Genomic DNA, 18,908 nt, shown 5'->3' on the forward strand with positions numbered 1-18,908 from the left:
ACATCTCGATCGTCGCCTTACATGGAAAAGTCATATAGATGCAAAGTCTTATTGGTAGAAACTCTACGCTTAGTTTAGATTGTAAACTTCTACTTTACAACATGATCATAAAACCGATATGGTGTTATGGCATTCAGCTATGGGGCACGGCCTCAGCGTCAAATGTTGAAAAGATCCAAAGACGCCAAAACAAGTTTTTAAGAATGATCACAGTTGCCCCCTGGTATATCAAAAACGCGAATATACACAAAGATCTAAACGTGCCCCTTGTAAAAACTGAGATCACGAAAAATGCAGAAAAATATTTAAAAAAAACTTGAAATTCACCCAAACCCACTGGCCCGCAACATATTAAATAACCGTGGCCACACTCGGTTAAGAAGGAGGGACACAGCAGACCTAATCCAAAGAATAGAAGGAAGAATGCCAATTTAATAAAAGCTAAATGAATAAACAATTTTTCGTCCGGCACTGCTGGACTAATTAAATTATAATTATTAGATATAAGATTTGAAGTACTTGTTGTTAGTTCATGAATGAAGATACAATAAATAAAAAAATAAAATTGAAAAAAAAAAAATTTTGTGCTAGATTTTAACCCTCTATCTCCTCTCTTTAGGGGTCAATTTGACTCTTTTTTTCGAGAAAATCAAAAAAAGTCCATTCAAAAAGGATATTTAAGGATTAAAATATTCGATGAATATTCACCAAAGATACCAAAGTTGTAAATAAAGCTCTTTACGCTTAATTAGCAAAATTAGACGCCACCTCGGGTCTCACAGTTTTTAAAAAATCTCTAAAAATCCTAGTATGATTCGAAATCCGGATCAGTGCTCCCTTCGATCAAAAAATTAAAACTTTTACCTACTGCAAAAAAATTCATACCAGCTGTATAAGTTTTAAGTTTATTCTACAAAATGTATCTATTCAACATGCCCTTTCAGAATTATAAGGTCGCTATTCTGTCTCAATCAAAAAGTCTCACTTTGCACAGTGGTTTAGAAACTTTTTTTTTTAAATAATTCGGTATCTTGGGAACTATTGGAGATATTGTTACGTAATTTCACATGGTTTGAGCTGTGGTGTTTTTGAGTTGATTTACGTTTGTTCAGCATCCTAGCGCTAATGGGGGCCAGTACGTAGCCCCTCAAAGGGGGTCACCTCGGGTCTTAAATTTTTTAAAAATTCGCCAAAAATCCATTTATGATCCCAATTATGAACCGAATTTTACTTTTTTAAATTGGTCAAGTTTGGATAGGACTGGGGGTGGTATGTACGCTTAAGTGAGCCAAATTTTTCTTTTCGTGCTTTTGCGTTAAGTTATCTTTCCGGATCATATAAAAATTCTATATAGTCCCGAAGAAATGTTTTTTCTACAAAAGAAAAAATATATGGGATTTTTTGGAAAAAAACGTAAAAAATACGGCCCTTTTCACAAGTTCCAATATAGCTGATATTTTAAAAATAAAGTTCGACCCTCCGTAGGCCCGCCATGTCCAAAAAAACATTAAAAAAATCGAGCAAACTTAAAAAAATAAATCTTCAACTAATAGAGATAACCTACAATTGTAAGCGTATGTTTTGTAGATCTTCTCAAGGACCATTTATATTCAGCTCATTAGGATCATAAATGGATTTTTTGCGATTTTTTTAACAAATTTGAGACCCGAAGTGACCAACTTTGAGGGGCTACGTACTTGCCCCATTAGCTCTAGAAAGCTGAATAAACGTAAATCAACTCGAAAACACCTCAGCTCAAACCATGTGAAATTAATTATTTCCAAAAAAAAAAGTTTTTAAACCACTGTGCTTTGTTGGACAGTGTTATTATTAAACTCCCAATTATTGGTAGTAATATAATTTTTCGCTTTGGGAGTTATTTAATTTATGAAAGTTTATTTTTTAAGAAGATACAATTTAAAGAGTCCGTAACGTTTCATATGGTTTCTGTATGAACAAAATCCTACCACTGCTTTACAAGATATGAATACATAAAATTACATACTTTGTCCAATATTATCACTTTTCAAAAATCGAAATTGGTGAAGTTTTTGGGAGTTTTTCAAAATTTAAATGCCTAAATTATTACGATTTGTAAAATAAATGATATTTTTTCTTCAAAAATAGAATTAAATATTATTAATTTACTAAACAAAAGTCAAATGTCGCAATTTATAGCGGCCTCTAAATATGTTGGAATTGGCCCAATTTTTGGTATACGTACATATTTTAATTAATGGAATTTCGGGGGACCTTCGGTAGCACAGAAATAATGGCATCTGCAAATTTCACATGTTCCTGGAGTAGTATAATGTCTAAAATATAAATAATGTCTAGAGGAAAATGACACTCACTCCGAAATCAATCATGGCCACCGAAAAACTCACACAAAGTGTGTTGAATTTCAAACTGAAAGCAATTAAAACTATGAAAAAATATGTATATGTGTGGCGCCTTATTTTTCACTGTAATTAGAAAATGTATTTAATACATATATTTGTATTAGAAACATTTCCATAAACATACATATTTTTAAACTGTTTTGCTGTCTAAACAAAATATTGTGTAATAATTTTGCGCAATAGAATTTTCTGTGCGTTATAAAATTATTACTTAACCCTTAAGAGAGACCACGAATATTTAAATTGCTTGGGAGGGGGCGTGGCTGTTCAATAAACTGAGGTATCCCAATCATATATATATTGATATATATAAAAATTTCTTTTGTGTTATTTCACACTTTCGACGAATGGAACTTTACTTATTTGTATTATTGTATTTTATAAGCTAAAACAAAATATGTCTATAATTTGGATATTTCTTGTATGACCACTTATGTAACCCGGTCACTTTGTAAGGGTTAATTTTTCAAAAAAATTTTATGTAAACGTTAAATAGTGGAGAAATTTGTCACTATTATAACAACATCTAAACAGTATTCATTTAATTATGAGGACAAAATGCAAATTTTCCTTGATTTGTATTCTTTAAAGTTCCCATTAAAGGTTTGAAATTTTTCCAACAGAAATAGTAAAGTTTGAGCATTGAAAGGCATAATTACATCGCGTAGGGGAAACCGTGATCATGAAGGCGGCACCCCCGGAGCGAGACTCGATCAGTACACATATTGGAGTTGACCTCTGCGATTATTCCTAACGTGAATTAATCCTGCGCACAATTTTTTACCGCTAGGAATGGCGAACCTGCCATCCTGAAATTAATAAATTTCAAATTGATACAAGTTTAGTTTATATTAATACCCAATACCAAAAAGGATAAGGGGTTTATTGATTTTTTCATATATATTCTGGGTCATCATAAGATTCTAAGACGATCTAGCTACGTCCGTCCGTCTGTCTGTTGAAAACATGACATGGCCCAAATGAAAGAAGCTAGCTAGTTTGTTTGGCATTCAAAATGGGCAATATCGGTCCATGATTTCACTTAGTCCCCACACAAATGTCCCCACGGAATACTGTTTGAATAGTCATAAATATGGCGATTATGCCGCAATCCTGATAAAAATTATGTAAAAATTATTTTTAAGTACTCTGAAATTATACTGTAAAATATGGCGAAAATTCATAATTTTACTGAAATTCATGTTGAACACAAGTAAAGCTACGTTTCCGCATACACCGTAAGCGGCACCGACAAAGTTCCATACATTTGCACCGAAAAAAAAGTTCCTTTCAGAAATCGGCAACGAAAATTGGGAACGAAACAGCACCGATCAGTAACGAAAAACCTATCATTTGGGGCCGGAACGAAAACAACTTCAAGTAGGTTGTGTTCGGTGCTGTAGGAACGAAATTATTTTAATTTTTATTTTATTTCAAATTTAAAGAAAATCAAAATTAATAAAAACAAGTAAGAGTGCTATATTCGGCTGTGCCGAATCTTATATACCCTTCACCAAATTATACTTCAAAATTTTAAATATTTTTAGGTAAACAAAATTTAATTTTTTTTTAGTTGTTTTTTTTTAATTTTTTGGAAAAAAATTTATTTTAAATTTTTTTTTTTTAAATTTAAATTTTTTTTTTTTTTAAATTTTAAAAATTTTTTTTTGGTTTTTTAAATTTTTTTTTTTGAAAAAAAAATTCGGGTTAAAAATTTTTTTTTAGTTGTTTTTTTTTCATTTTTTGGAAAAAAATTTATTTTAAATTTTTTTTTTTTAAATTTAAATTTTTTTTTTTTTAAATTTTAAAAAATTTTTTTTGGTTTTTTAAATTTTTTTTTTTTGAAAAAAAAATTCGGGTTAAAAATTTTTTTTCCCGATTTTGACCCATTGTAGGTCCAACTTAATATGGACTTATATACGTCGTTGCAAATGTCTTTGAAATATCTATCATTAGATATCCATATTGTCTATATTAATGTCTTAGTAATCCAGATATAGGTCAAAAATTGGTCAAAAATCGAGGTTGTCTTGGTTTTTTCCTCATATCTCAGCCATTTGTGGACCGATTTTGCTGATTTTAAATAGCAAAATTCTCGAAAGCATGTCTGACAGAATTATTGAAGATTTGGATCCCGAAGATATCTGGGGTCTTCAGAAAACTGATTTCAACAGACAGACAGACAGACAGACGGACAGACAGACAGACAGACAGACAGACAGACAGACAGACAGACAGACAGACAGACAGACAGACAGACAGACAGACAGACAGACAGACAGACAGACAGACAGACAGACAGACAGACAGACAGACTGACATACAGACAGACAGACAGACAGACAGACAGACAGACAGACAGACAGACAGACAGACAGACAGACAGACAGACAGACAGACAGACAGACAGACAGACAGACAGACAGACAGACAGACAGACAGACAGACAGACAGACAGACAGACAGACAGACAGACAGACAGACAGACAGACAGACAGACAGACATACAGACAGACAGACAGACAGACAGACAGACAGACAGACAGACAGACAGACAGACAGACAGACAGACAGACAGACAGACAGACAGACAGACAGACAGACAGACAGACAGACAGACAGACAGACAGACAGACAGACAGACAGACAGACGGACATGGCTTAATCGACTCCGCTATCTATAAGGATCCAGAATATATATACTTTATAGGGTCGGAAATGAAAAATGTAGAAATTACAAACGGAATGACAAACTTATATATACCCTTCTCACGAAGCTGAAGGGTATAAAAATAAATTTTCTTTATTGGAAGAGGAAAAAATAATAGATTTTGTTACAAATATTGAAGTTCTATTTATTGTGCGACATCCAAAATTAAAAAATAATTTCGTTTCTGTTTTATGCCGCAACGCACCCAACTGAAACGAAAACAATTCAGAAGCGAGACGGTGACGAACACCAAAGGTTTTTAGTTTTCGTTATCGCCGCCGATTACGGTGTATGCGGAAATCCAGCATAACACCACTTTTAAGTCCAGTATTTTACTCAAAGCTTTATATTTTGAATTGTGACGCTCTTGCATTAAATGGGTGAACATTTTTTTCTGTCTTCAAGACGTTTTTCAAGACTTATACAATAGTGTTTGTTAAAAGTAATTCTTTGATTTGCCACCCTTAGTTCTTGCGCAATCACGGATTTCTATTTCTTCAACCCTTGTTTCTATTTCTTCAACTATCACAGGACAGTGTACTTGCTGTCCTTGCATATTATCATAAGTAATCAAGGTTGAACCACGGAATTTTTATATCATTGCAGTTACGTTTGAGTTGACCTCCGTGAATATTGTAAAATGTGAATAATTCGCGAGTGAAATATTTGAAATAAATAGCAGCGTTCCCACCGCGGCGAAACGGCGCGCCGTTCGGACAATTTTTAATAAATGTAAAAAGGAAGCAAGATTGATATCTAATAACAAGGTAAGCACAATAGTTCCACATTTTATTACAAAATAAAAACTGGAATTAAAAAATGTGCGTTATAAAAGTTTCAATGTATTGACTCTGTTTAATTTTTTTTACATATTTTAAGTTTATTATAATTTTAACTGTAATAATCGTTGTACATTATTTGAAATGTTTTAGATATTTTACGATATAGTATTTGAATTTTAAAATACGATATTTTAAAATTTGTTCATATTCAAATGTTATGATATGTGAAATTTTAACAATTTGAACGCACTTAAAAAAATAATAAAAAACAATTATCAATATAAAAACAAAAACAAAACATTACCTTAATAAATTAGCTTCCATTTTATTACACTTAAATTCTTTATTAATAATACACAATTCTATACAAATTACACTGTGCAACACTCAAAAAAAAGTTCCATTACACCCGCATTAGAGTGTCCCAAAATTTTTTTTTGATCCTCTATTTTTTTTATATATGGGACATTTCATGTCAAGTGAACCAACTTTTGAAATCGATGTCTTCCGATCAGGATGAAATTTGCACCAAGGTTATTTCTATTGGATAGTCACTCAGACACAAGATCGGTCGAGAACTCTCCGAGTTAAAGGTGGTCAAAGTTTGACATTTTGGTCAAACATGTGATTTTTCTCATCCATGTAACTTATTATTGTCCCAAATAGTTTAGATAGCTCTTTATTCAATCTTTCGAAAAAAGATATTTAAAAAAAAAATTTAATATTTTTTCCGAAATCAAACTTTTTTAACTTTTTTTTAAAAATGGAGCCTTTTTTTATTTTTTTTCTTAAAATAAAGCTTAGATATTTTCCTTGAAGACTTATTTGGTCGCTTAGTGGGATGCGAGTTTGATATCTATCAAAAAAAAAAAATGTTTTGTAACTCAAACATGCAATTTTTGACTTTTTTTGCAAAATCAAAAACTTTGTTGACTTTTTTTTTTCAAAATGGACCTTTTTTTAATTTTTTTTTGCTCAAAAGAAAGCTTGGATAATTTCCTTTCAGACCTATTTGGTGGCTTAGTGGGATGCGAGTGGGATAGTATCAAATTTCATCCTGATCGGAAGACATCGATTTCGATATAAAGTATATATATTCTGGATCCATATAGATAGCGGAGTCGATTAAGCCATGTCCGTCTGTCTGTTGAAGTCAATTTTCTGAAGACCCCAGATATCTTCGGGATCGGGAATTTTGCTATTTAAAATCAGCAAAATCGGTCCACAAATGGCTGAGATATGAGGAAAAAACCAAGACAACCACGATTTTTGACCTTTTTTTGACCTATATCTGGATTACTAAGACATTAATATAGACAATATGGATTGATATGATAGATATTTCAAAGACATTTGCAACGACGTATATAAGACCATAGTAAGATGGACCTACAATGGGTCAAAATCAAAAATTTTTAACCCGAATTTTTTTTCACAAAAAAAATTGAAAAAACAAAAAAAAATTTAAAAAAAAAAAAAATTAAAATTTAAAATAACAATCGAAAAACCTAAAAATATTTAAAATTTTGAAGTATAATTTGGTGAAGGGTACATAAGATTCGGCACAGCCGAATATAGCACTCTTACTTGTTTTTACTTAAAATATATCCATATTTACTCGTATATGAGTTTTTGTCTTCGTAGGATACCGTTAACCTATTCGCAAGTATGACCAAAAAAAATATTTTTTTTAAGGGCAGTTTCAAAAAACTATATTTTAAAAATTCTTAAAAATTTTGTTAAACTAATTTCAGAATTTTTCAATCATCGCATTGGGATTTATTGAGAACATAATAGGGAATAAAAATACGAAAAAAGTATGAGAATTTAAATTTTGCGAACAAAATGCTCGCTTCGAACAAAAAATTAAAATTTAGACCCACTATAAAAAAAACTCAGACCAGCTGGACTATAAGGTTATTCTACAAAAATGTTCTACTCAACATGCCCTTTCAGAATTATAGGGTCGCTATTCTGTTCAAAAAATGAAGATGGACAGTGTTATTATAAAAAACATTTACATACATATAAACAACAAATATTTATACAAAACACAAGAAAAGTAAATAGTAAAAGTGAACACTACACATTACAAACAAACATCAACTTTTAAACAAAATTATAAACTACACAAAACTAATTTTGAATTCGTTTTAATTATAATTTAAACAAGTTTACTTTTGTCCAAAAGAAGTAAGTACACTCCAATCCCTTACAATAGTTACAATCAATATAAACCGGATTCATGTGTTACATCTCGTGTAACAAACCTCTTATTTGAGCAAAATTCCAATTTTCAATTATAAAATTAGTTTTTGATCCGTCAAAGAATGGGTAATAAAAAATAATATAAAATTTCATTAAAATAAAAATCAAATTTTCAATTTTTGATCATTAAAGTTTTTTCACAAGAAAAAATTATATATATATTTGGTCAATTCACAAGGTCTCTTATCATGTCATATTGTCATAATGTCCTAATATTTCTCAATGGTTTTTATTGTTTTTCAAGCAAAAAATGTCTTAAAATAATACCACTCTATATGCTATGTTTATTGTGTGATCGTAATCAGGGTTTCGATATTCAGCTCTAGCAACATATTTCTTACATTTGACAATGCAATAAATATGAAATTATCTCATTTCATCACAATCAACTAATATAAATATTCATACTGTTAGTTCGTATTAATATTAAAATTGCAATGCTAGTCTGCAATTTTCAGTAGCAAACACAATCCATTGCACGCCATTCGTTTTATTTTGTTGTGCTGGCAAACTTTTCTAGCAACAATACACATTTCTTTGGTTGTGCTATAGCACAATTGATGCTATTAGTTGCTGTTCTTGATAAGTGCATAACAACATATTAGTTGGGCAGAATCAAAATTTTTTTGAAATAAATCTGCCATTTCTAAACGGCTGATCCGATCAGGATAAAATTTGACGCGGGCATAGCCAAGGAGTATAATCGAGTTTAAATTATTAAAATGGCCCCTACAAATTCGCCAGGGGCGGCGCTATGGGGGCTCAAAATAGGGTACCTTCGACATGTAACATTTTTAAACACGTGCCATTTTTTTTGTTTCTCATTCGATTTCAAAGAGTTTTATATGTTTAGAAAGCGCTCGCGCTCTAGGTCTTAAAAAAATATGCTTGCGTGTGCTATTTATCTATTAAATTTCCGAGTTATAGGCATCTCAAAATTGAAATTTTAAAATTTTGCCATACCTTGGTCCGCTTTTTTAAAAATATAGGTCGTACTTTTGTACCCAACGGGCTCGATAAACGATTTTCAATTTAAGAATTCAAAAAATAGTAGATTTTTGCTGTTTTTTGGACGAAAAGGTTATTAAAAAAAACTTTCTTTAAGAACATATAACAATTTTATGTTTTTCTGTAAGGTAGCTTTACAGAGAACATTTTGGTATAAAAACATGTCCTATTTTTTGAACATGTTGCCCTTTCGTCCTTCGGAATTTGACCTATTTTTTATCAAAATTTCAACTTTGGGCCACTTGTTCTAAAATCCCAATGTTGGTATCAAAAAACGGAAAGTAGCTTTAGAAACCTTGATGTATTCCCTATTTATCCCCAAAGTATTTATTCAAAGTTAAGATTGTAAAAAATACCATTTGACCTTTTGAAAAGTTTTTTTACACTTTGTAATTTGGAATGACAAATTTAAAAACGTTGAAAATTTCATTGAGTTTTGTTAATAAATGAAGATTTTATTACATATTACATATTTATTGAGTTTCTAAAACTAACATTTTTATCAAAATTTTAATAGGATTGCAAATACATATTAGGAACAATTTGATCCACATTTATTCCAAACATTTTTTTTTGTAAATAAAAACTTTTTATACCCATCATCAAGAAACATTAGTTGTGGGTATGTTATATTTTTCTCAAATTTCATTAAAATCGGCCCAAAAATATATAACATTTCGATATCATTCCATTAGAAAATCCAAATATTGAAAAATTTGACCATTGACCTTCACGATTTAAATGTTAACGTTTTCCAATTTTAGTAAAACGTTCAGACTATATTCAAAATTACCTAGACTATAATATTATGAATAGTTTTTACTTAAATTTCATAACAGTAAGGAGGGCCAAATATGGTCAAAAAATAGTTTTTATCGAAAATCGCAAAATTTAAATCGCAGTTGCGGAAAAACTGTAGTAGTTATTGACATAATTTTTTCATATTTTTATTCCCTATTATAATCTCAATAAATCCCAATGTGATTATCAACAAATTCTAAAATTTATTTCACAACATTTTTAAAAATTTTAAAGTGGATGTTTGACTGCCTTTAAAAAATTTAATTTTTTGGTCATACCTGCGAATAGGTTAGCGGTATCCTACGAAGACAAAAAATCATACACAAGTAAATACGGATATATTTTAAATAAAAATTAGCTTTGTTCTCGAAATATGTTAATTTTTTCCTAAATTTCTGGTTCAAGTGGCCTGAGACACGTCAATGGTCTGGCGAATTTGTAATAACTTTAACATGTTTTAACCAAATTTAGTCATTCATATCTCATTACAACGACAATTACGTAAAAATTTCGATTCTTTTGCATTTAATTGCAAAAGTATTTATTTAGTAGCAAAATTTTAACAAAAACTGAAAATTTTGGGTTAATATATGTATGTAAATAAATCTACATATTTCTGGAAAACAATGCAGAAAATTAACTACACCATTTCCAATTGTATTTCAGAAGTTTCTAATTGTATTTCAGAAATTTCCAATTGAATTTCAGAAATTTCTAATTATATTTCAGAAAATTCCAATTCAATTTCAGAAATTTCCATTTATATTTCAGAAATTTCCATTTATATTTCAGAAATTTCCAATTATATTTCAGAATTTTCCATTTATATTTCAGAAATTTCTAATTGTATTTCAGAAATTTCCAATTGTATTTCAGAATTTTCCAATTGTATTTCAGAAATTTCCATTTGTATTTTAGAATTTTTATTTTATACTTAAAAAGTTTGCAATTGTATTTCAGAATTTTCCAATTGTATTTCAGAAATATCCATTTGTATTTCAGAAAATTCTAATAGCAATGCCAATGGATATTTCTGAAATACAAATAGAAAATTCTGAAATACAATTAGAAACATTTTAAATATAAATTAAAAATTCTGAAATATAATTGGAATATTCTGAAATATAATTAGAAAATTCTGAAATATAATTAGAAATTTCTGAAATATAATTGGAAATTTCTGAAATATAAATGGAAATTTCTGAAATATAAATGGAAATTTCTGAAATATAATTAGAAATTTCTGAAATTCAATTGGAAATTTCTGAAATACAATTAGAAACTTCTGAAATACAATTGGAAATGGTGTAGTTGCACCTATTTATTTCTTATAAATAGTAAAACATTGCATATATCTGAACTTTGACCTGGTTGCGCGGTCAGATATCGTTGTGCAATTTGGCTCAAATTTTCAGCACTTAACTTTTAGGCCTAGTGTCACAATATTCCACCCGGCACTCTTTGAAATCTAAAAAAAAAATCGGCTTTCACCCTAGTATATATATCACTCGTTCCCGAAAGGGTTAAAGCTAATTTTTATAAACTGGTAAACTGTTTTTGGATTTTATTTATTGTTTTATTGTGAGCCGATTAATTTAATGTTAATTTTCTGTAAATCGGGTTTTATCACTCGGTTATCCGGTTTTTAGCGGTAACGGTAAATCCTTAAAAATAGTTCCAAAAACCCACAACAGCAAAACGGCACCAATATTTCCTTTTTATCACCAACCATTAAAAAGTTATGAGGCTTCAAAGTTATTTATTTAACAAGAAAATAATAATTGGTAAAAAAGTTTAGACATTTTTTTATTATTTTGCATTAACAAAACATTTTTAAAGCCACATAACTTTTTAACGGGTTGTGATAGATATGAAATATTGGTACCGTTTTGATAAGCTTAAATGCTTATCATCGTGCATGTTTAAAAAATCTAAAATTCTTTTTTTTATTTTTTTTATGAGATTTGCGCCCCCTGTTGTGGGTTTTTGGAACTATTTTTAAGGATTCAAAAAACATCAATTGTATTCATTTTTGATGCAGAGTCGACTGGTGAAATCAGATTTGCAATATAATCAACCGTTTTTGCTCTACAGAAAATGTGCTCAAAATCCGCGTCTTTAGGTGCGTTGAACCACCACAAGGAGTGAAAATTTTCCAAAAAAAAGGACGACATTATTTTTATTTACGCAAAAACCTTCAGAAAAATTATGATACCCGAAAGACAAATGAAGTGACCTGGTCACAAACGATCTCTAATGTATATATATGCTAAATATATTAATTAAAGCTATTGCAAATGGGCCTTAAGCTAAGTAAGTTTAGAATATACATATGTATTTATATTAATAAAGTAAATACAAAGCTGTTGTTAGATCTTATAAAATATTTATATCCTATTATAAAATTTAATACTTTTCAAGTAATTTATTATTTTGTTCGGTCTGATTTATATTTGTAATACAATTTACAAAAATTACGTTTTAAATTCTGATGATTTCAATAACTGAATTACTGAAATAAAAAAATGTATTTTCATAATTTAAAATTAATTATAAAAGGGGTAACGGTATTACGATTATAACGGTAACGGTAATTGCAGTTCTTTCGGTAACGGTAGCTTAGCGGTAGTTGTGCTGAATGAGTATTTTAGGGGCAACGGTAGCCAACCTTATTATTTATCACAAATTAGTTTATTTAGTGTTTTATTTCTAAATGAAATTGTCAGACTAAAAATTTTCATTCAGTTGTATTTTGATGAAGAACTAAAAATACAATCTTTTAAATTTCTTCGAAACAGAGAAATTATACACTTTTTAAGAATTACCAAAATTCTACAGAATTTAATAAACGCGTTGAAAAGACCTTATGTAGCAGAAGAATTTTGATCGCGGTAAGTTCAAACAAGTAAGACAGCTATATTCGGCTGTGCCGAATCTTATATACCCTTCACCAAATTATATTTCAAAATACAAATTTTAAATATTTTTAGGTAAACAAAATTAATTTTTTTTAAATTTAAATTTTTTTTTTAATTTAATAAAAAAAATTAATTTTTTCAATTTTTTTTTGGTTAAAAACATTTTTCGGGTTAAAATTGTTTTCCGATTTTCACCCATTGTAGGTCCAACTTACTATGGTCTTATATACGTCGTTGCAAAGATTTTTGAAATATCTATCATTAGATATCCATATTGTATATATTAATGTGTTAGTAATTCAGATATAGGTCAAAAATCGAGGTTGTCCTGGTTTTTTCCTCATATCTCAGCCATTTGTGGACCGATTTTGCTGATTTTAAATAGGAATCTTCTCGAAAGCATGTCTGACTGAATTATTGAAGATTTGGATCCCGAAGATATCTGCGGTCTTCAGAAAATTGATTTCAACAGACAGACGGACATGGCTTAATCGACTCCGCTATCTATAAAGATCCAGAATATATACATATACTTTATAGGGTCGGAAAATTATATTGTGGAAATTACAAACGGAATGTCAAACTTATATATACCCTTCTCACGAAGGTGAATTGGTCAGAAATACCTAAAAAATTCCATTTGCATTATTAATGCACTTTTTAAAAAAATATTACTTTTTAAATTTAAAGAGGCCATAATAACGTTTCATAAGATTCCTAAATCAATAAAACCCAACCACAGCTTTACAATAATTAAAATTGGTGAATAAAATCACGAGCTTTTCAAAATTTAAAAATGTTAATGCCTCCATTGGGTATATGTATGCCAAAAATTAACAATATTTGAAGACCCGATGTAAATTTTCGGTTGATGTAGGATGGAATGAATAATAGATGATATAGTGGATGGACAGAAATAATAGCATCTGCAAATTTCACATATTCTTGTACTAGTCTAATGTCTACAAAATAAAGAATGCCTAGAGAAAAAAATGACACTCACTCCGAAATTAATCATGGCCACCGAAAAACTCACACAAAGTATGTGGAATTTCAAAATCAACGCAACTAAAACTATGAACAAATGTGTGTACGTGTGGTCCCGTATTTTTCTCTATACATAATTAGAAAATGTATCTAATACATATATTTGTATTAGATACGTTTCAATATACATATTTTTCAACTGTTTTGCAGTCTAAACAAAGTATTGTGTAATAATTTTGCGCAATAGAATTTTCTGTGCGTTATAAAATTATTACTTAACCCTTAAATGAGACACCAAATATTTAAATTGTTTAGGAGGAGTCGTGGCTGTTCAATATATAAAGCTTTGTTTTAGGTTATGTCACACTTTCGACGAATGGCTCATTACTTATTTGTGACAATATAATGAAAATAGGACAATTCCCATATTTATAAACAAAGGAATCACTTATTGTATTTTATAAGCTAAAAAACAAAATGAGTTTATTATTTACATATTTCTTGTGTGACTATTTAGGTACCCTGGTCATTCTGTAAGGGTTAAATTTTCCCATTTTTTATGTAAGCGTTAAATAGTGGAGGATTTTTTCACTATTTTAACAACATCTAAACAGTATTGATTTTACTATGAGGACAATATTAAAAGTTTCCTTTATTCATATCATTTAAAGTTCTTTAGTTTAAAAAATTTTCAAAACAAATAGTCAAGTTTGAGCATTGAAAAGCATAATTACATCGCGTAGGAGAAACCGCGATCCCGAAGGCGGCACCACCGAAGTGAGACTCGACCAGTACATATTCTATGTAGTTGACCTCTGCGATTATTTCTAACGTCAACTAATCCTGCGCACTATTTTTTACCGCTAGGAATGTCGATCCTTACATTAATCGATTTAAAATACAAAGAATTTTAAAATTGTGTTCGCGCTTTCTTAAATTACAAATAAATAGTTAGTACCGATTTATAATAATACGTTACGACATCGATTAATTTGGTAATATTTTAAATTAAATTCTTCTTATTCTTATTAAAACACCATTTAAATTCATTTTACTCAAAGCTTTATATTTTGAGTTGTAACGCTCTTGCATTAAGTGGGTGAAAAGTTTTGCTGTCGTGAAGACGTTTTTCAAGATTTATACAATAGTGTTTGTTAAAAGTAATTATTGGATTTGCCACCCTTAGGTCTTGCGCAGTCACGGATTTTTATTTCTTCAACCCTTGTTTCTATTTCTTCAACTACCACAGGACAGTGTGCTTGCCGTCCTTGCACTTTATCATAAGAAATCAAGGTTGAACCACGGAATTTATATATCATTGCACTTACGTTTTTTGTTGACCTCCGCGAATTTTGTTAATGTGAATAATTCGATAGTGAAATGTTTTAAATAAATAGCGGCGTTCCCGCCGTTCTGGCCAATTTTAATAAATGTTTAAGGGAATCAAGTCTGAAGTTCAATAACAAGGTAAGCACAATAGTTGCACATTTTATAAAATAAAAACTAGAATTAAAACTGTATGTTATAAAACTTTCAATGGCTGTGTTTATTTTATTTGTTTGATATTTTTTTAAGTTTATCAACATTTTAACTGTAACAGTCATTGTTAGTGGACGTGTTTTTTATTTTAATCAATTAAAACTATAAAATTTAGAAAATACCAATCTTTTGTACATACTATTTTTATAAGCACCATCAAAATACATATATGGGGTATATATTGATTTTGTCTTTCCGTTTGTAACACACCAAGATATTTGTCGCAAATATTTCGCCTAAATGAAAGGAGCTAGCTAGGGTTCGTTTGTGTATTGAAAATTGGCAATATCGGTCCATGATTTCATGACTGATGAAGCAGTGAAGAGTGAATGAATGAGTCAGGCCTTCTATTTTTAAATATATAGATTTTTAAAAAAGTCCCAAAAGGTCGATCGTACGTATACTTTAGTAACTGTGTGTATATAAAAATGGTGTAAAAAATGTATAGTATGAGAAATAAAATGAGAACGGCTGAGCCGATTTCTGTAAAATTTGTTGTCAGTTGTTCGTATTTTCGAGGAGAAGGTTTTTGAAGAAAATGTTGGAAAATCCCTCCGAAAAAGTCGGAAAATTGGAAAAATCGAAAATCGTGTTTTTGTATGAAATTTTGAAATTATTCCTTAATGGCTTTCCAAATCAAACAATGAAAGCTCTTAGTGTAAATCATGGAAAATTGCGGAAAATGCGAAATGTTGAATTATTACTCTAAAGTTTTTCTGAAGGTTTAAAATTGGCCGGGTCTGCTAGTATTTAATAAATTATCTCTATATTTTTTTATATTTTAAATTTTGATTTCTATAAACTCAATAATAGAAATCATATTTTTATAATTTAAATTATTTATACAATATATATAACGACATTTAGATGTAACTGTATTTACGATTATATCGGTAATGGTATTTTAGCTGTAAATGGAGTTATATTGGTATCGGTAGCTTAGCGGTAACGGTAGTTGGGTGTGATGGTTACCAACCATGATTTAATGTTTAAAAATTTAAAAATATTATATAATAACCGATTTTTTCTTTTCTAATTTAAGACAACAAAAAAAAAAAGATGGCTCTTCATGATTTAGTAAAAATCGTTCTGATTAATTATAATGTGGATCTTGCAAATGAGTGAATTTATTGATCATTGAGGCTGAAAAACGTGTCCTCAAATCTGTTGCATAGTCGTATTAAAGAAAAATTAATGAAATATTTGGTATGTATAGTTTGTTTCTTTTCAAAGTAATCTGTAATTTCCTAAGCACTTATATGCATGTATTTTAAAGATTTCTGAAGCTTCCTGAAGACCTAGAAAATTATACTAATCGAAATTTCGAAGGCTGCTTTCGATTAACGTTTAGACAGGCTCATAATATTTTTGTTTATTATACCCTTCACCTTCGTGAGAAGGGTATATATAAGTTTGTCATTCCGTTTGTAATTTCTACATTTTTCATTTCCGACCCTATAAAGTATATATATTCTGGATCCTTATAGATAGCGAAGTCGATTAAGCCATGTCCGTCTGTCTGTCTGTCTGATGTCTGTCTGTCCGTCTGTTAGTTGAAATCAATTTTCTGAAGACCCCAGATATCTTCGGGATCCAAATCTTCAATAATTCTGTCAGACATGCTTTCTAGAAGTTTGCTATTTAAAATCAGCAAATCCATAAATAACGGAGTTGCAAAAAACCGTGAGAACCTTGATTTTTGACCTATTTTTGATCTATTTATGGATTACTAAGTCATTAATATAGACAATATGGATATCTAATGATAGATATTTCAAAGTCCATTGCAATGATGTAGATAAGGCTATAGTAAGTTGGACCTACAATGGTTCAAAATCGGGAAAAATATTTTTTGATCCGAATTTTTTTTTCATCATAAAATTTTTTTGTCATACATTTTTTTTCCAAAAACAAAAAATTTGAAAAAAACTTTTTGAAAAACAATTAAAAAAAAAAATTAAGTTTTGTTTACCTAAAAATATTTAAAAAAATTTATTTTAAATTATAATTTGGTGAAGGGTATATAAGATTCGGCACAGCCGAATATAGCTCTCTTACTTGTTATTATTAAAAATGTCTCTGAAATGTGACCAAAAGTTTATATCAGAATACAAAGAGTATGAGGATTTTAATCTATGGATAACAAATGACCCGAATGACCCATAAATAGCAGCTTTCAAATATTACAAATGTAAATTAAATTCTAAATTCTATGATCTTGTTGCCAATAGTGCAAATAAAAAGCCCAAGAAAAGATGTTCCATACATAATAAAATCAACCCCAAAGTTACTACATCGACCACAAAATTTCAATACAAAGCTTAAGGAAGCGGCCATGTTTATTTTTTTTTATATGTCAACATACAATATTCCATCCTGTAAACCATCTTACTGATTTATGTAAGGGATGTTTTGAAGACACCCTCACTCTCCATCGATGCAAGTGGGAATGTATGATGGCCACCTTCTAAATATGAATTACCCAGCAAAAAATATTCTGGATTTGGAATCAATAAATATGATTACTGCATCTTCTACTGCTACATTAATTGCATCCTAAAATTATTGCCTTACAAAAACGATTTTGGAAGGCATATATTAAGCTATTCGTATAGGTGGTGAAGAACTTAGAAAAAATCAGCGCTTCTTGTTAGGCAATCACTGGGTCTGTAAGATTTGATTGCTTCTCAGCAGCTCTAAAATCTATGTGCACAATTATTTGCACATATTTAATTCGATGAAATCAGGTTAATTTTAAAGCTGTGAAATATGCTTATTTTTGATTCCTTATGCAGAGCCTCTACGCGAGGAATCACATATAAAAATCATGTAGTCTTTCATGCGAAGCGGTAGCAATATACAAGTGCTCTCTGCCTTACAAACCTGCTTCCGAGTACGCACTATTTTTTGCTGGGTAAGAAGAGAGATTGGCGTTTCAAAATAAAGCCGTTTGATTGAGGAATCCTTTGGGATATTTGTGACTATATACTTTGGTAAATATAACATATATTTACTAATATTTTGCGTAAATTGTTTAATTAATAAATGTTTTCTCTAGGAATAGTTATGCCTTTAACGGAAATGTAAAGTGCAAATTCGGATTTCATTTCCAAGATGATAATAAGACCGCTTAAATTATATAATCACTAGTGAAGTAACCTAATTGGAATTGACAATACCATTGTAATGACTGAATGGTCATGAAATGTGTAAGTAAAGCTGAAGAAATCTATTTCAAAACTGGTTTTGGTATGCCATGTTAGCCACACGATGTTAGCGGCCACACGATCACGGATGTTAATTATGAGGAGCCAAGATCTATAGAATTTTTGATAAACGTAACGTATGTATAACTAATTTTCAGAAAATATCTTAAATTTGTATTAATATTAAATTTTATAATTTTGTTACATAGGATCCACTTAAGATAACAAATATTGGTGATACAAGTTGGATACCAATTGAGATGCGGATATCGTGAATTGTTGATAAA

The 18,908-nt window shown here is 29.9% G+C and overlaps 1 non-coding gene across 1 annotated transcript; it reads left to right on the forward strand.

Annotated features, from left to right (window-relative positions):
• Positions 1-3,053: 3,053 nt before the first annotated feature.
• LOC135952748 (U1 spliceosomal RNA) lies at positions 3,054-3,215 on the forward strand. Its single transcript, XR_010576113.1, has one exon. It is a non-coding gene; the product is annotated as a U1 spliceosomal RNA (small nuclear RNA).
• The last annotated feature ends 15,693 nt before the right edge of the window (positions 3,216-18,908 follow it).

Source organism: Calliphora vicina, chromosome 2, assembly GCF_958450345.1.
Source record: "Calliphora vicina chromosome 2, idCalVici1.1, whole genome shotgun sequence".
Classification (NCBI taxonomy): Eukaryota; Metazoa; Arthropoda; class Insecta; order Diptera; family Calliphoridae; genus Calliphora; species Calliphora vicina.